This window comes from Manacus candei, unplaced genomic scaffold (genome assembly GCF_025592945.1).
Source record: "Manacus candei isolate 608988 ecotype Guabito, Panama unplaced genomic scaffold, ASM2559294v1 h1tg000020l, whole genome shotgun sequence".
NCBI classification, from domain to species: Eukaryota; Metazoa; Chordata; class Aves; order Passeriformes; family Pipridae; genus Manacus; species Manacus candei.
The window spans coordinates 581938-601685 of record NW_026138068.1 but is presented as its reverse complement, the minus strand read 5'-3'; positions in this window follow the sequence as shown (position 1 = coordinate 601685).

Genomic DNA, 19748 nt, shown 5'->3' with positions numbered 1-19748 from the left:
GTTCAAGACCACAGAGTCATTGGCACTGGGTCTATGCTTTAATTTTACTGGAGGAATTAAAACCAGTTATCAGCTAGAAGAACGATAAAGAATAGATGCTGACAGTACAGTTTTGCTTAGCAGATAATGAGGCATTGAAAAAGTGTGATTATTGCATGGTATGTGCCAGCACGAGGGCTGTAAACGAGAGAGGTAAAAAGATATTCTGAGGAAGGTATAATTGAGAATGGTGGCTTAATATTAGAGCTATGAAATGGGCTACAGAATGTCTCAGACAGAAGCACAGGGATATTCTGGAAAGGAAGTAGGACCGCACCGATGCACTAACAGCCAGTATCAGAACAGGGACATTACCATGGAGGGGTTTTAGGGGCTACTGAAAGAAAGCAAAGCATATCCCATTGATCTGATATGTAAAATATCAGTACATAAGATAAGAACCTCCTTGGCCTTGATTACACCAAGGGCAGAGTAGAGTCTGGAATGATGACAGGGAGTCTGGGGAAGCAAGGCTATTCAGAACCAGATAACCATATCAACAGTATCATGTAAGGCTGTGATAATTCTGGTACATTTGTAGTGAAATGGGGACCAGGGGTCAAAAATAATTAAAGGCACATTGTTTAGCTGAAAGGCATTCAGGTAAAGAAAAGAAAGTGCAATGGCAGCAGAAGGGACTTCAGGAGGTTTCCCTCATTCCCTGATGTCCCAAATATTCCAAGTGTCCCAGATGTCCCTGATATCCCAAATGTCCTAGATAATCCTGATGTCTCTGATGTCCCAGATGTCCCAAATGTCCCCAATGTCTCTGGAGAGAAATGAAGTTTAACCCAGCAACGTTTCGGGGGTTTAACAGCAAATTCATGCACATTCTTGTTCATAACAATAAGGTTATTGCTTTTCACAAGCCATTTTTCTACATCACTTCAAGGCCATTGATCTCTTTCTATCTATGGTGGTGTCCAGAGGCTGGAGTTCCAGGTCACTGGGGGGCATTGGTGGGGGATTGAGCAGAACTAGGCAGGAACCAAGGGGTCTGGGTGGCACCAGGAATTAGTGGGATGCACTAGTGGTTGACTGGGAAGAGCTAGCTGTCACTGGGAGGTGACTGGGAGGCACTGGGACTCAGGGGGCCACAGGGGGGTCCTGGTACCTGGGGAGGGTCCCCCTGCCATCGTCCCCCCCAGCCAGGCTGTGGGATGTACCCAAGTATCCCCGTCCCACACGTGCTGGTTGGATCCTGGAGGGTCTTGCAGGGGACTATGGGGCTCTTGGTGGCTTGTAAGGAGTTTTGAGGGGCCCTGAGGGCATATTCTGCCTACCATCAAGTCAGCAGCCCTGGCAGAGCAGCTCTGATCCAAATGCATAGAGACAAGCACACCAAAAAGAAATCAGAGGCAGCCCTAAAAAAACCAGGTACACCTCGACACCTATTCTGAGTGATCCAAACCCTGACCTTAGATGAGCTGTGCTAAGGCCCCCCCTGACTTCACCTGCTACAGCCAACCCCAAAGGTGAGACCCCCAACCCTCCAAGGATTCCAAACACCCCAGCACCTCAAACCAGCCACAAATGCTACCTAAGAACCCACAAAGCCATTTTAGAACCCCTAGGCTATTCCCAGCACCCCCTAAAATATTTCAACATCCCCAAAACCAATCCGAGAACCACCAAAATTATCCCAGCAAACCCAAGCCCACCCAAACCCCTCCAAGTACCCCCCAAAACCTCCTTGGGCCCCCAAATCCCTCCCAGCAACCCTGCAAGAATATGACATCAGTTTGCAGCTGTGCCAGTTCAGTTAATGCCGAGGGAAAATCCAAGACTCCTCCAGCAGGAGCATTTTTACTGGACGTATGTAAACAGAGGCACAGCTTTTCACTACGAAGCGAGTTACTGAGATTTGGGGTTGTTTTCAGTTTACTCTGTAAATTTTCACTCCTGACTTTCAGCCCCACTGGCCGAGCAGGAGGAGCAGCAGCGGCGCGAGGGCCGGAGCTGTTGGATGGGTCTGGGAGTCCAGGCTCCCATCCCGGTCCAGCCGTGCCCCGCAGCCCGTCCGGGAGATGTCCCCCCAGCAGAGCCCCGGGGAAGGGGCGAGACATCTCCTGGCGCTGCTGGAGCGCAGGACGGAGCGGAGCCTGAGCGGGAGGCGAGGCACCGCCCTCGGACACGTTGCCCCTGTGCCGCGGGGACAGGAGCTGGGGAGGGGACTTCAACCCTTTGGGGGGCTGCCCTGCCTTTATTTTTGTAGTAGAGCCCTCTTTTTTGGGAGGAGGGTACGTTTGCCAACGAAATTATTATAGCAATGAGCTGCTGCCCAGGGCAGTTTGACTCGTTCTGTGCCTTCTCGAGGGGGGGGTAACAGGGAGGGGGCTGGAGCCTGGCGGGTGATGATGTCACTGGGGACACCCCCATGTCACTGGGGACACCCCGATGTCACTGGGAGAGCCGCGATGCGGTGCAGGAGCAGGTGAGCTCCTGGGGCATGAACGGGGTAATGTGAGGTCGTCCTGGTGCCTATGAATTTTCGCGATTTTTAGCTTTTTGCAGATTTTAGAAGTAGCTGTAGTTAGCTCACCCTTTAGCACAGTAGTTTACACATTTACCCACCCCTATTACCCCATTTCATAGCTAACTTTCTAAATTCCTTACCTTGTTTAGGTAGGCCTTCTTTCTGTTTAGGAACGTTTGCACCCAGGCCTCAACAACAAGATACACCAACAAACAAAGCATCCCTCAAAACCCCGAACTTCAGAGGAGCTCCAAGGGCTGGACGTGCTGTGATGAAGACCAAGACGAAGGAGCCTTAGAGCCCCCTAACTCAATTTCCAGAGGGGCGTGCCGGGGGCAGAACCAGGGGCAGAACTGGGAGGATCTGGGGGGCGGATAGATCTGGGATTGGACGGACAAATATCTTAAACTGTGGAACGCCCTTGGACACGGGCACACGTCTGTATCTCCGGGGTGGCCGAAGGGTTTTTATTAAACCTGTTCTCTACTTTATCTCTACTAATAATTGCCTGCTGAGTGTATTTTTGGCTCCCGGCCGATCCTTTAAGGCAAGACTCCCAAAAAAGGAAGGTTGCAGCCCAAAATTTTCCATTGAAGGGCATGCAAAACAATATTAAAACCTGCGAGGTTTCTCATCTTTATATATATATTGAAAACTAATATTAACTCGCATGTAAATTTATTTCAAAATGCTACCCTCTATGTGCTATATCACACACAGGATCTCAGAGTTTAAGGAATTCCCACCGCGCGACACCCGCGGGCCGGGAGCGGCACCGCGCGGGCAAATGGCGCATGCGCACGGACGTTACTGGCGCCCAGCGTCACGTGATAAGTGTGGGCGTCCTAGCAACCAAGCGGCACGTGCGCAGTGGCTCCGCTGGCTCTCCTGTGCCCCCTGCTGGTGAAAAAGCGGTACCACAAGGAAGAGCCCCGCGCATGCGCAGTGAGCGGGCGCGGCGGAGCAGGGACCGGCCGGTGCAAAGATGAAGTGCCAGGACCGCAGTGGAGTTCCAAGGACAGGGGCACCCACACTGCGAAGGGCGTGTTTCAATACTGATGAATAAACTTGCCTGATCTGTATTTTTTCCCCTTCAGTAATGGGAGAGTTTTGCTAGGAACTCTGTATAAAAATATAAAATAAAATTACTTTTTAAATTAAAATCCTTTTTGTTTTCTGTGTGGCACTCAGATCTTTCCCAGGACTGGATGTGGCACTTAGTGCCATGGCCTAGTAACCGCAGCGGTAGTGGATCAAGGATTGGACTTGATGATCTCGGAGATCCCTTCCAACCCAGCTGATTCTATGATTCTATTCTACCTTAAAATTTTCCCTGCGTTCAGCTCCGGAGCTGACTTGAGTCTGCATCAGTTCTTTGGAGACGTAGGTTCGAATCCCACCCCCGACCACCGTGCTATGTCCTGCAGGCGCCGCCTGGTGGACACGGCCGGTAGCGGCAGTAAAGCCGTGCCCCCCAACTCACCCAGTGGCCGAGTGCTTATTTATTTTACTTTTGATTTTTTCCTTCTTATTTTATGGTCTATTTTAATCTTTTTAATTTATTTTTTCATTTTATTTCTTATCCTTATTTTTTACTTTATTTTTTCTTTTCTTTCCTCTTTTCTTTTCTATGTTTTTTAAATTTTTATTTTCGTTTTTATTTTATTTTTTAATTTATTTTTTTATTTTAGCTTTATTGTCTTTTTTCCCGCTCAGGCTTTAGGCTGCTCACCCCTTGGGGACTTGGCGGGTTTGACAGAGATAATAGCCAATGGAACGCTGAGGGAGGCGGTGCGAGCCACGCCTTGACCAGTGGGAGAGCGGTGTGAGCTTCATAGCAACCAATGGGGAGGCGGCGGGGGCTGCTGTGCTTCTCTGCCCCCTCCCGCTCCTGCACGGCGGGGCTGCTGGTTCCCAGTGTTTATAAAATAAAAAGTAAAATTTAAGGTTTTGCTGGTCGAGGATGGGATTCGAATCTGTGTGTTCAGAGCATGAGTTGCTCCCTAGGCGAGAAGCTCAACCACTCGGCCACAAGGGGGGGGGGGCGCCTCAGACGGCCTTTGAGAAGGCGGGAGTGAGCCTGGAGGCCGCCATTTTGTTGTACGGTACATGCATAGGGGGGCGCCACGTTGCCCGGACCATGGCGGCCGCCATGTTATTGTCCGGCGATCCTGGGGGGCATGGGACAGGCGCTTGGATTTCAGTGCGACCGCGGCCACTGGCACCGGGGAAAAAGTAAAAATAAATAACACTTCCTGCACAAAATGAGAGAAAAGTCACCCAGACTCCTAAGCTGAGGATTTGTCTATACTTGTGCCCTGGAAACTAAACTTCCGTACCGTACGGGCTATGACTGGTGAGCACGGGGGGAATTCAGCCCTTTGAGAACCCCGGTCTGCAGAAGGACAGGTAGATGAGGGCTCTGCCAGACACACACCCAGCAGTCCACAGGGTGGTCACAGGGTAACCCCATGAAATGGAAACCAAACACTCACTTTTCCCCACTGCAAGAAATACTCTTTTAGAGTGAGGCTGACACGGGCTGGATGCACCAACGGGTGCCCTTCCCTTCTCTTAGCTCAGTTTGATGGAGCAGATCCTATGGAATAACATAGCATTAACCCAAGTCTATTTTTATAAATCCAGTATTTCACCCTCCCCCTAATATCATTCTAACCAACAAAAGGTAGGAGCGTCATCCCGTGAAGAGGATATACTTTGCTATGACTTCACCCCTGACCTTTGCTGCACAGCACATTTCATTCCTGTGACCCAAACACCACTGGTGCTCACTGTTCAAGCTGTCACAGCCATGCAGAAGGAGGAATCAGAGCTGGCATTAGCAACTTGCTGGTTTTTTGTAGAGTCAGGCCCGTGGAAAGAAGACAGATCCCAAAAGTAGGATCCAGCCCTTCAGGCTGGCAAATTTAGAGTGTGCTGGGTGGCAAAAGGATTCATCTGTATTAGGTATGCACCGTCTTCATGGTGTTCTGTGGATATGCCTTTACCCTTTATTGCCAGTAGGTAGAGATGTGATGAACGTGGTTTGGCAGGGAAGGTTTACATTGGGATCTACTTACAATAAGTCACAGGAAAGCCCATCCTTTCACGTATTAAAATAAGAGACTAACACAGATGACAGTCAAAGCACAAATGGACTTTTGTCCATATGATGGAAAAAGCAGTAAAGCGGGCCAGAGGAATTGTTCTGCCACCTTGGATCAGGCTCTCAGTCCAAGGTTCTTCATACCTGCTTTACTGAAAGGATCTTTTCCACAACAAGTGGAATGACAGTTTTTCTCACTTGGGTGTTGGCTGTCCCTGCTGCATTCCCCAATTCAGTTACCCTTCAGAAAAACAGAGCAGTGGCAGGAACACTGCTGGTGCAAGAGGGGACCGTCAACTTCTGTTGTCATTTCTCATAATTCACAGAAATTCTATTATTAAAAATTTAAGAATACTCTCTACTTTAAGTCACCTTAATTTCTGGTTCTTCATACTAAACATTGTCATAATTTTCCTTCAGATCACACTAGTGACTTAGTTCAGAAAGCTCAAGCACAACAGTGTTTATAACTGATCTGTGAAACCCCAAGATCAAAAAGTTGTTCTGTTTTTTTAATAATGCTATTCATCTTAAGATAAAAGGACATGAAGGAAGTTCTCAATTCTTCAAAGAATAAAATCACAACATAGGAAATGCCTCTGAGTATTAAATCAAACTCATCACACATTACTGACCATCCCTGAAAGGGGTCCCAGGTGTCAATAAACATGGTAAGGACAAAAATATTTTTTCAGCAGCTTTTATATTGCATTCAGTATTGCAAAGTACCTCTCCAAATTCTAACAGAATTCTCAGTTGCTTACCTTACCCTAATAAGGAAAGACAAAGAGCCCAGGGAGAACAGAGCTTCCTTAGCTTATGGCTTTTAGAAATTACCTGCTAAGTGTGTAATTTTAAAGTGATTGTCTTCCATTAGGGCTACAATAAACAGCATGGTGGAAAATTCAATCTGATTAGCTTTTCTAATGAGCTGCAGGAGGCTGTGGAGGCCAAAGCTGTAGAATCTTAAACATTTCATCTCTGATTACAAACCTGCCTCTGAATTAATCAGATAATGAAGTGCATAGATTTAATGAACCTAATGCTGATCAACAAATTATCAGTGATCCTTGTAGATTTTTGGCAGGCTAAACACCTTTTTTATAAGATTCTCTAAAGTAGGAAGGGTATAAAAAGTATGTACTCTATATGTAGTTTTTAATGCAATAACCAGTAGATAAAAACTTTATAATTTACACAATTATTTAATTTACTCACAGTGTGTTCAAGTTCCTTTCGGGGCTCCAGGAGGGCTGTTGTTATCACAGATGCAATTTAATTGAGACAGCAGCAATTAAAGATGAGCGAAATCTCGAGAACTTTTAACTACAATCTCACTGGAACAAATGGAGCTCTGACTCTGGAAATGAGAGAACAGGGTTCAGGCACTGCCAATGTACCATGTGCAAGGCCAAGTTCCTAATCCCAAACCATCCCTTTTGGTAGAACTACTTACCCGTGTCAGCATGAAGCTGCCCCCAGCCCTGACCTCCCAGTGTCCACCCTGCATTCTTCCCTCCTCCAGCCATTTCTGTCCCCTCCATGTTGCTGGAGTTTATTGACACATTCCATTTTCTAGCAGAACAACTGGCCATAATTCCCCATAGTACCCTGAGCTGGGCCTGCTCAGCCTGGTGCCTGTTCCCTGTGAGACACAGACCCTTCAGGCACAGGGAGACGTGGCCTCACTTGCTGTTTCGCCTGACTTTTGGAATGCTCTGCCCTTGGGATTTCCTTTCATTTTCTGCTTAGTCATCACCAACTTAATACTCACTGAAAGATCAAAGTTATTACTGTTAAAATCTAATATACTGCTCTTGGCTACTGACAGGTTTGGGGTATGGACTAGATGGACCTTTGCTCTGATCCACTGTGGCATGTCTTATGTTCTTATTATGACTTCAAATTTACTTTTCCCAAAGGGATGTGCTTGTAGAAGTCCATCTGTCAAATGATTCATGAGAAGTGGACATAAAAGAGAACTGAATATGGTTAACTGAATACATTAAAAAAATTAAACAAGTATTCCTGGCAAATGAATACTTGAAAGATCTTAAATAAAAACACTAAGAACTTGAATTTGTCACCTCTGTAGTATCTGTTTTGCATTTTAAATGGTTGCACCTTTGATGAAACATTTTTTTAACGTTATGTATTGCCCTTTTCTTATAAAAACATGTGGCTTTTCCTTTCTATCTCAGTTGTTTTGGATTAAAGAAGAAGTGGCAACTACAGCAATATCAAAGAAAAAGACAGAAGCAATCGCATGGATCAAATTATTATCTCATTGAAATCCAGGGGCCTGTTACTTGCAAGTTCAGTCAGGCCAGGATTCATCCTCAGTGCCTGGAAAAGGGGCAAATTGGTTTTAATCCTTGCACATTTTTCATCTGTCCCCAATATGATTTATCCTGCAATGTTTGGTTCTTGGTATTTGTCTGAAGGGCTTTTAATAAACATACCCCTGAACAAAAATGCCAAACTTCTTTTGTAAAGTAAATTTTCTAAGAAATTTCATTTTTATTTCAATTACCAGTTTCAAATGTACAGAGCCACTCTAAAAGTAGAGCTGCTTGATAGAATTTTTGAAAGTACTTTTTACAAATGCTTGCTACTGAGAAGTGGGAATAAGCTCAATTTTATGGCAGTAACCATTTTATGCATTATTCCCAACATCTGTGTGTGTGCTTTCAAGTGGTGTCACTCTTGTGTTGTAAACACGGTGTCTTTGTGATTCTGATAGGGCACAATCAGAACAGATCAGCCAAGCCAACAGATATGTGAGAGGTGGAGTGGCATAACACTGACACTCTCACAAAATAATCAGATCCTCTCATTTTTCTGCCAGCTGCAGACAAAGCATTGCTCACTGTGGATTTGAGGGTGACACGTGTCTCTAAAATGTCTTTTTCTAAGCACAATTTCAAACATCAACTCTCTTATTGCTTTGGAGTTTTTGCAGCAGTCTTAATTTATTATGTTAGAAAACAGGATGCTGGAGCATCACTAAGCTTTTCAAAACCCCTAAAAGAATGGGAATTCTGTTGGATGCTGAAAATATGGCAGCATTCAAAAATAAACTAAGATGAAAACTGTGAAGAGATGAAAACCTCTCGCTGCTGGTGATGCTCAGCTGTTCTGGGTATCAAGTCCTAAACACATGAACTGAAAATAACCCAGAGAACTGAATTAATAAACCTGAGAGTCAAGAAGTAAGAATTAATTTAATCGTGTTATTCATAGTAGGTTCAGAGTGTTATTATTTGTTTACCAAACAGAAACTAACTCACTGGAATTTGGACACTTTGGAATTGTTTCTTGCTGTGCTGACTTACCCGTTTTCCTCCACATCTCTTTACAGGAATTCTATAATGGATGTCAAATAGCTTTAACCTGACCTCCCCCCAGCATCTGGTTGTTTCCTATAACAAAATACTTAAATAAAGATGTGTGGTGGATGACACCTACTTTCAGAACCTCTGCATTTCCAGAACATTTTTAATATTGAAACTATGACTAGAATAGCTTTCAGGTTGGTAATGGATTTAAATGTAGTATTTTCAAAATTCCTATACGCTTTTAAAGTTGTGAAAAGTTGTGAGAGGTTTGCATTTTCAAATACAGAGCAGGTACATTAGGTTAGAACAACTCCAGCAGTCCTTGCTCAGTTCTTATTTGATCAAAGCTTCCATTGATCTCTGAACGAGAGTAAACTGGGCAATGACTTCAGGACATGGCTCAGAGATGGTGCTTCATCCAGAGGCTTCAGCACAAACAACCCTGTTAAGGTTATAATGGAATGAATCTTTCAGCATCAATTCACTTCATTTAGGGCCCAACAATATCCCCAATAAAATCAGTGGAGACTTTTCTACTGTCTTCAGAGAAAGCATTTTGGGGCATTCAGTGAACATTAAAAGACAAAAGCTATTGCTCTGCAAGTGGGTTAGAATGTGGGTGAGGCTTTAAGTGCAGTGAGATTAGAGTAGAATAGGCAGGAATAGAACAGAATAGAAAAGAAGAAAAAGAGAGCAGTTTGTAGTAATAATACATGCGTGGAGACGGCCAAATTCACTGCTGTCATCAGCTGCTCTCTCTCTCTTGATTTAAATTCATTTCTGTCCTTCTACTCCAAAGTGACCAGCTCTCCTGGCCAAGTACATTTGAAAGCTTCCACAACATCCAGCCACACAAGTGAGGACTCGCTGGATTAACTGCCTGTCCAAATCTGAGTGACCCAGCTGCCACACATTCACTAATCACTGGGGCCTGCTGGCACCCTGGACCTGTGGCTGCTTTCTGAGTCGTGCAGAACTGTGAAGGCTGCAAGTCAAATCTACTTTGGCTGAGCAAAGGGCCTCGGATACCATTTTTTGAATGTATAGCTCTATAAATCTCAGTATGGCCTTTTGAACTGTATATCACTATAGAACTGTGGGAAATCCCTTTTGGGAGAGAAGTGGCACAGTTGATATTTATCACTTCACAGTCTATTGCAACACTCTGTCTCTCCTTTGAAATAAAAGCTTCTGAATTACAGATGATCAACTATATTCACACCCCAAGCGAAACCAGAATATTTCTGGAATTTTGCCAGTATCGACTTGGGTGTGAAATATTTGACATTTTGCATTAATTTTTTACAGTAATGAAAGGACTTTCTCAGCTAAAATCTCTTGCCAACCAGGAAGTGCCACTGGGCTTGCAGCTACTTCAGACTCATGCTAGTAAACCTGTGTCCCATGACTGAAGAGAACTGACCTGGGCATTGTGCTCCACGATGCCACCACGGTACAATCATCAGCCACATCTGCAATGTGACAGGTTAGCAACAGGCAATACTTTGGGATATATTTTAATAAAGATAATTACATTAATTTATGCATGTGACCAGTGAAATGAGGCTGCTGTACTGTCTCTGTGCAATGTGGCTGAGTTAGCACCAATACAGGCACCTTACCCCAGCAAAATCTCCAGCTCTGCAACCTGGATGTAGCATCAGCTTATCTTCCTCTTTCATGTATTGACATTTCTTTCCTTTGGGAAAGGAGGCACAAGGTTTTAATGAACTGAGAAAGATGTGAACCTTGTAAGAGGGATCAGTCACAGAGTGAGTTCTGGGTTCATCTCTAACACCAGTGGTTATTTCAGTATTGCTGCTAACAGGGCAAGTATTCCTCTCTCCAGGAGATGAGGGGTCACCCCATTAAACCCTGCTCTTGTACAGTTTTAGAAACAGAGGTTGGCAAATCTGTGAGGACCCACAGAGCAAAATCTGACAGATTTCAGACCATGGAGCTGCCCAGCTCCTGCTGAGACGCAGTGAGGGAACAGATCACACTGTCTCTGCAGGACCTCGGAGATACTTGCTTTCTCTTTTTTTCCCGAGAAAGCAGAGCTGTCAGTCCTACTTCCAGTGTCTCAACCAAACTATCTTAGCTGTAATTAAATAGAAATAGAGAGGAAGAATAAGTATTTCTCTTCCTGCTACAACAGTCACTTGTAGCATTTGATTCATCTCCAAGCAAAAATCTGTCCCTTGGAATTTCACAGGACAGGCAGGATGCTGCCACTTGTGGGTCTGAATTTTTACAAGGGAACATTTCTGGGAACATTTCTATGCTCTCACTTGTGGCTCATTTAAAGACAGCCACCCTGGGCCTGATTTACAAAGGCATCAAAGCCCCTCCTGATGCAAACAGGAACCCAAGACCCTTGAATCACATAAGCTCCTAAAGCCATAATATGAGCAGAAGTTTTGTGTTTAAACTGCTTAGAAAAATTTGTAATCACTTCTGGACTTCTATCCTCTTCCCATGGGCGAATGAGGAACGGTTTCATTCTTGAAATGCTCTCTTTCTTGAAAGGAGTAAATAATTGTGTTTTGCCCCTTTAAACGGAAAAAATTGCACCATGAGACAGAGTCCTACAAGATCTCCAAATTACAGGAGCTACCCTTATGGTCAGTGGACAATGTCAACAGCAGTCTGCAAAACTTTTGCACTTGGAAGCTCCCCAACTTCCACCTAACCCTGTTCTACAATTGTATTTCTACCAAAAAAAAAAAAAGGTAAAAAGAAGAAAAAGTCCCTACACCTTAAAAGTGTTTAATTCCACGTGAATGGATCTGCATAGGCATCTGCTGGCCAGCAGACTTCCCTGCTCATTTGTGATGTTAAGGATTGGGATACATGACCTAGTGGGCAGGAAATTAGGCACACACACACACAAGTTACCCTCTTTCTGACTCACATAGAAACAGGATAAAGAAAGGTTGGGGAGGGGAAGGGGATGGAGCAAGGGAGAAGGACAGACAGAACAATCACAGTTGTTCCAGCTCTCCAGCACAGTTTTTATCCACGGCCACCTCCAGCCATGGATGTTTTGCATGGGCTGAGGATGCTTTGGGAGATGTATGAACATCCACAGGCATGTGATGCACAAATGAGAACAAAAGGCACAGTGAAGCCCCTGAACGCTCCATCAGGCCTGAAATGCTGAAAGCCACTTTTAGGAGACAATTTACAGAAAAATAAAAAAGTTTACAAACTGGTTTACGAGACAGTTAAATGGTCCTTGAGGGGGGGTCTTTATAATTGAATTATAAGAACAAAAGAAATCTGAGGAGCAGGCAGAGGCCTTAAGGCCCAACATGCTTGACCTCATTTGGTTTAATTGCACTGCTGGTTCTCTCACTATAACCTTCACTTGGAGAACAGTCTCTGGAAATCATTTAAACTCCTTGCTTCAGTTGCCTTTGTTAGTGATTTAGTCAATAATTTTATTACCTCTTTGGTAAGATAGCTCTGAGTGCCCCAGTCTCTAATTAAAAGCCTCTTAGGTTTGAATCTTTTAGCAGTATGAAAATATCTATCCAAGATCTTTATCAGAACTTTCTATAAATTTTATAACTTCCTCCTAGTCATCTTGAGGATGCTGTTTTCCATTGTGAATGAACCCATGTCCCCTTGCACTGTCCCTCTCTCAGGAGCAGGCTGAGCTCTGCAGACCTCAAGGAACAGTGAGGTGTCAGGGGGAAGGTGGCCAGGGCTGCAGGAAACAGGGAGCACAGGGAAGTGTCTGGAACCAGGGCCAAATGGGGCCAGTGGAGGTACCACAGCACTAGGGAATCAGGGTTTAGTCCTACCCCTGACACCTTTATTACTGTAGCCTGGGCTAATGGAATGCAGATTTTGCCTTCCTGTGTGGTGCTGGTGGCTAAACCAGCGTTGATGCCACAGTCCCCAAGGCTTCAGTCCCCAAAACTTTTCCCTTCCTTTATACAGAGCAAGTGCTACATTTGGAGCAAGCCCTTCCTGAAAGTCTTACCTTCAGACTGACTTTTTTATATCTGCCCTCCCTTTCTTTTTAATATTTAGGTTATTTCTTTTTAAATCAGCTCCTGTTCTTCAGGAGTTCAGCCAGTGACCTCTCAGATTCACAAATTCAGTGCAACAGGATTTCATCAGAAGTGAATGCTTGCAAAGCTGGAAATAGTCATTCCTCTTCTGAACATGGCTGTGATGTTCAGTTTTCTGGTAGCAAAGCAAAGGGTAACAATGAAGTGGGCTCCATTAAGACACTAAAACTCCTGGCAAACTGATTCCATCAGGGCTTAGTCCTGCTGTGAGAGGGCTGTAGAGGATGGTCTCCTTAGGAGCACATTTTGGAAACACTTGGGTCTTATCCTGGCCTGTCTCATGCTCTGCATCATTGTGCAAAGTGAGGCCACTGTGGTCCCTAAGCAGACCTGCTCGCCCTGCCTGTAAGGGTGGAGTAGGCAAAGACAGGAGCAGTGCCAAGTGGTCTCCAGGCAGGCTGCCAAGGAGGCTCAAGCTGCAGGACAATATACTCAGAGTGGCATTTTTTCCACCTGTTCAGAATCCTCCAGCCTCCTCCCTGCACAAGAACCACCCAGGCAGACCTGCAGAGGGGCTCACAAAGGCTGCTCCGGCTCCTCACTACCTGCAGGCAGTGGGAATGCTCAGCAGCTCCCGGGGGCAGTTCTGCAGGACTGGAGGAAGGCTCCTTGCACCTCCATCCCCACACTAAATTTGAGAACAACCTGTTTCCTACCATCAGAAGCTCAGCCAGTTCCCCAGTAAGGAAGCCCCTGAGCATTAGTGCTGACTGTAACACTGCCCTCCAGCCCCAGGCTGAGGCACAACCTTTCTGCCTCAGTTTCCCTTTCTGCGAAATTAGGGTAATTGTCCCGGACACCTTAAGGGGGAGGGGGTCTAGAGACATTAATGAGCTCTTAGTAAAGTGCTTTGAATATGAATACCACTATGGATAGTAAGTGCTAACTATCAATTATTAAGTGGGAGTCAGGTTTCAGGAGCTTTATAACAGGGAAAGGTTAAGCAAGTGTAATAGCAGAAGACATGTAATGAAGCTCAGTACTGCCCTGTAGCACTGGCTGTGAAAAGCTAATATCCACAGTAAAAATTCCAGCTCTGTGGCCTATGCAGAGTATTTTACTCTGCTGCTATAATGATGACACTTAGAATTAGACCGACATAACCTAGAGAGCTCTGGGGACTCATCATCTCTGAGATTTCACTTAATTATTGGCAAACTCTGTCATTTAGTATCCCAAGCAGGCTGCACTATGTATAACCAACACATCTAATTTGATTTCATCTTGAATTGCTCCTATGAGTGGTCTTGAATGGAACCGCATCTGGTATCTTGGCAACGTCCCTTCTTCTCTTGGAGAGAGCTGTCCTTGAATCTATAAAACGGATCTCTTACGGGGGGGGATGTGTGTGCACGTGCTGGGGGGGATAAACCCTCTGGGAGCACACAAAGGGAGGCTTGGCTTACATGCACGTTTGATGTGTTTAGGTTTTTAATACTTTTTTTTTTTCCAGATAAATTACATCCGTGAGTCTTGGTGTAAATTTTTTTTTGAGCCAGAGCAGTGGATTTAAGGAGCACTCAGGCTACTTCACCCTTAATTGAAGCTTTCAAGAAGGGATTGGTTGCTGATTTGTATGGACAAAACATTATTGCTTTCCTCTGTGATATACAATTAGAGGGGAGGGTGGGGAGATCAAGTGTGCATTTCAAGGAGAAAAACACACCAATCGTAAAAGTATAGTCAGAAAGTGATTTTTCTGTGTAACCTGATGAGGTTCAGAATTTTGGCATGTAGGACATCAGGACCACTCAGCTTCCCACCAACTCGGGATTTCTCTGTCCAGCCGTCCCTCCCTCCTGTCAGCTGGCTTGTGGAGATGAAAACTTACCCCTATTTTCATGTACAGCATAAAAATGAGAGACAATTCACAACCCGTTACCTTCTTCAGGGTTTGGGATCTTATCCTTTACATGGGGATAAGCCCAGTGAAGGAATGAGTGTGTTCCACAGAGGATGTGCATTCCACTGTGCTCATGGAGGAACCCGGGGGAGATGGGCAGATACAGACATCCATACATGTGGGCAGGAACTTCTCTCAGGTTCTACAATGTCTGACATTTTCTGAATTATAGGAACTTATCTGCCACTTCAGACTTGTCATTCCCTTTTGCTACGGCAAACTTAAATCGCTGGAGTTATTCCAGGTGCAGCAGCAACCTACCGGTCAGTAGGATCCAATTCTGCAAAGCTGAAAGCACAAGGACTCTGGTTCTATGTTTCCAGAGAAGGAGTATCTTATAACATTTGTAATATAAACAGCTATAGGGAATATTCTCCCTTTGCATCATAAATTGAACATCCTTACTTGACAAAACTTTGATATTCACAAAACTTTTTATGTTCCCACAGGAGGATCCAGTCTTTTTCTATTCAGAAGAAAGCTGTGGTCATTTCTTGCTTTGAAGACAGATCTTTTACCAGTATCTAGGATGGCACAAACTGCTTACATGCAACAGATAATGTCTATTTACCCTTTACATTTCTCACTTCTCTCAAGCAGAGTGAAACCACGGTATCGTGCATTTGTGAATATACAGTGTTTGAGTGGTCAAAGTACATCCATCAGCCCTAATAAAATTCTCAGTTCTTCCTGGATGTACAGGATATGAATCACTTAATGTGAAGAAGATGACCACAAAGCATCCTCATTACTGAACTGTATTAGGGCTCTGCTGCCTGTGGAGCAGCTGTGCTGGGGTGTTACTCTGCATATTTCAACAGATTGAGCAAAGAGAGGTGGATGGATGCAAACCTCTGCTCAGGCACACAGCAGTTAATTATGTAAAGGTGTGATTTTTGATTGGTATTTTCTTGAGTAATTATATCCCTGACTTAAGAGAGCTTTGTTCCGACTGTTCCTCCCAGTAACAGTTTGCTTTCAAGTACAGAGCGATAATTTTTGGTATTGATATTTGGTATTTGCAGTGCAGGTTTGGTCAGGTGAAGGAACTTTTATGACCTTCCAAATACATGGAGAAAAAAATGATGCTATAAACCATGATATTTTGGGTGATTAATAAGGGGAGAAATGTTTGGAATCGGGATGGAGTTGGCTGTGTTGCTGGGAGATCTAAGTAACGCTGCTGCAGTACAGCTCCTGCAGCCTGAGAGCTGCTCTGAGTGGGACACTTCCAGTTCATGCAGTGGTTCTACTACACTTCAACAAAGCTGGACTAACTAGTAAAGAAAATGTTTATAAGCATCTATGAAAATAAGCAATGCCAGGATTAACTAATCAGAACAAAGGGACTTATGCCTATTTTAAAGTATAAGTAGATCTGGCTTTAATTTTTTTAAAAAAAACTTTTGCTCAACATGAGCCTTTCTTCAATTTAAAGAATAAAATACGATTTTTGGTTACTTTTAGATTCAAACCATTGTGCTGGCACTGTGCAATGGAACAGTTTTAAAAAAAAATTCCAGGGCAGTCTTTTGATTAAAAAATTGATGATTGCCAGACTAGACAATCTCTCAGGGTGTCTGCCAGCCTTATGGTTCCATGATTTGTCATCAGTCTGGAAAAGTCTCTGCTCTCATTCCTATCTATGCAGCTGCGCTGTCTTCATTTTACACAAAGGAGTAGTGCTGTGGAGAGGCTGAAGTAGCTTGCCAAGAACCAAAAAAGGGATCAGTGATCAAATCTGGGCAGAAATCAGACTCCTTGTTTTCCTCTGTGTAACCAAAGAGCACAGCCTCTGATGGAACTGCTCTGCTGTCAGTGCAACCTTCTCTGCAGACCTTGGTGCCTGATCCTTCCAGTCAAATGCCAATTCCACAAACAATTGTTTTCATTAATTTCTTTAACATTCCTTCACTCTCCTTTCTCCTTCCTGTCTCTTTCCTATTTCTGTCTCTTCACACACCCATGACATCACCTGCACACCTTGTCAGGCCTCCACTGCCACTCTGTTCTCCAGATCAGTGTTCCCACCACTCCCTTCCCAATGGCTTTTGGGGCTGCAGAAGGAGTCAATACATGTGCAGAGGCAGGGAGAAGGACTGGAGACAGATTTGATTTGTGGGAAAGGAGAACAGGCTGAAGAAGAGGACCTAGGCTGTGCTGGCCTTACCTTAAAGTGAAGTCTATAAAAACCCTTATGGGAGAATTTAACACAGAATTACCAGGAAATGCCAAGAATGTTTCAGATTCCCTCCTCCCTGCCACCAGCAGGCATAACATGCCAATGCATATGACACAGCCACAAGACTGCAGAGTTCCCATCCTTATTTAAATCAAACCTGCAATGACCCCTCAGTGTTTGGCTTCCAAGAAAAATGAGGACTGTGCAGTCACATGGTCTATCTGTTCCTTGTCCCAGTAGTGTTTCAACTGGATAGCCAGTTTCAAGGAAAACTGTTTCAAAGCTATTAAGTTCCCACATGTTTCATGAAAACGAGTGTCTGGACAGAACATGAAAGCTTTTGCCATTAAAAGTTCCTGTGCCTCATAACAAAGATCTGGAAGAGGACATGTGGTTGCCCATCTTGCTCTGAGTTAGGCTCAAACGGATCTTCATTTTCCTCACTGAATGATTTTTGAGTCTGAGTCTGTTCTTGAAAACCTCTAGCAAAGGGATGCCTCAGCACCCCCTGACCAACCCAGAGCTGCCACCTGACCCTTTGTCTTTTTCCACACACTGCTGCTGCACCAGTTTGGTATGGAAGACAGTTTTAGGGAAAAGTAAAAAAAAAAAAAAAAAAAAAAAAAAAAAAAAAAAAAAAAAAAAAAGAAGGAAAATAGGGAAAAAAAGAAAATAGAAAAAGGAAAATATTTCTGGGTAACAATGACAGATATCGGCTCTGTACCCTGAGATAACTCTGCAAAGCACAGCTGCTGTCCATGGAGGCAGACCCTCTCAAAATTTAAAAGACTATTTGGAGAAACCAGTCCCAATAGTCCCATAAGCACAGATCAAAACACAGCAGTGCTGGCTGTTGCCAATTTGTTGCTGGCAACGCTTTGTGTCACTACCCTCATTTAGGAACACAAGATGGAAAACACTGTTCTAATACCTACTTATCTGCAATAGCCTCTGCTCCTTGTTCATTTCATTTTTGGTATAAATCTACTCTACATTCCATATCTTTTTGTGAGCGGCAGGGCCCTGGGGCTAAATGTATATAAATACCACCGAGACGCATCCCTTAGCCTTGAATCCGCGTGGGGAAGTATTAGCGCGTTTTGAAGAGCGGTGAGATAAGAGCGCGGCCAAATGCCATCTCCATTAACAGCCCTGCCCAAAGCACAATGGTGCTCAGGCACAAAGGCACTCGAGCCCACACGCGGCCGTCCCTGCCGTGCCTGCCTCGTACCGCGGCCTCCAGCCCCGGGCCAGCCCGGGCCGCCTTTGGGAACCCGGCAGAGGGCACTCCGAACCAAGCGCCGGGAGGAGATGTCCCGGGCAAAGGCAGGCGCAAAGCCGCCTTGGGATCTCGCTCCAGCGGCTCGTGGTTCAAGGACTGGCCAGCTCGCCTTCCACACACTCAGGGGCATCCAGCGAGAGCGGAAATCCTGACAGCAAATGAGCTTTCTGGGAAAAGAGCAGAGGCATTTGCTGGCACGCTGCTCCCCCGATGCGTGTCTGGTTTGCCAGGGGAAAAAGTGATAGTTTTCCACATCCTCCAGCTCGTGGCTGTGGCTCCAAGTGCAGTATTTCCACCAGGTTTTCTGGCAGTGCCTAAGAGCTAGGGATTGTATTTCAATATGTATTAAAAAGGAAGAATATTGAGAAGAGTAAAAAAATCTTGTTTTAATGGGAAGGGAGAAGGCAAATGAGTAATCTGCAGTCTTTGCTTTGCTTTTCTTTCCTGTGCAAACTGGTCGCTTACTGGTTAATCCTCCCCTGTCACTGCCATCCTGCCAGACCAGCTCATGTTGCCCTTTCAACCACACTGCAGCAAAAAGGGGGTTTAAAAATCCATCAGCACTCACAGAACACGTTCAGCAGCGCTGCCCAGTCCCCCCTGCCTGGACTGCACTGTCCCTCACCCATAGCTCCTGCACTTGGATTGCAGGCTCCACAGGCCATAACTGCCCCTAGATAATTAGGAAGTACTGAAGGGGATTTAGTTTTGGCTTTCCCATTTCAGAGCTGTCCTTTTCTCTGCTTTCAACTGCATATTTTATTTACTCTATACTGAATACTCTGCCCCCGGAACTTTCAGCTTTCCAGGATTTTGCCAAACGTGCAGGGGTAGGGCAGGGAGGAAATCAGGCACCCAGGCTGCAGTGTGCCAGCTCACAATAAATCTTCCTGCCACTTGCCAGTCAGCCTCTCTACACACAAACAGCACAGCAAAGGTGTAAGAAAGATTTTGTTCAACATTTTGGAAAGTAGGATGCCATTTAAAAGTTAATCCCAAAGATTCAGGGAGAGTTGTAGCCAGCAGAAGGGGATGGGAAAGTGGATGGGAGACACTTTCACTTCTAAACCCAGCCTGAGTAGTACAGGGGCCTGGCTGCTTGTGTGAAACTGTGCTGTGGGATGGGATGCATGTACTATCTCCATTCCACCTTGATGATTTTATGCCTGCAAGAAGAGTCAAAAAACTCCTCCTCCCCTTGTCCACAGGAGAGAAGTGACAGGTATAAAACAAACCTCAGCTGACTTTGGGGAAATTAAGGCACTAAGAATCAACTCTACATATGCTCCTTAGGCTTCAGATTTCAGTTAAAATCAGCTCTTTCTAGGTTCTGTTCTCAT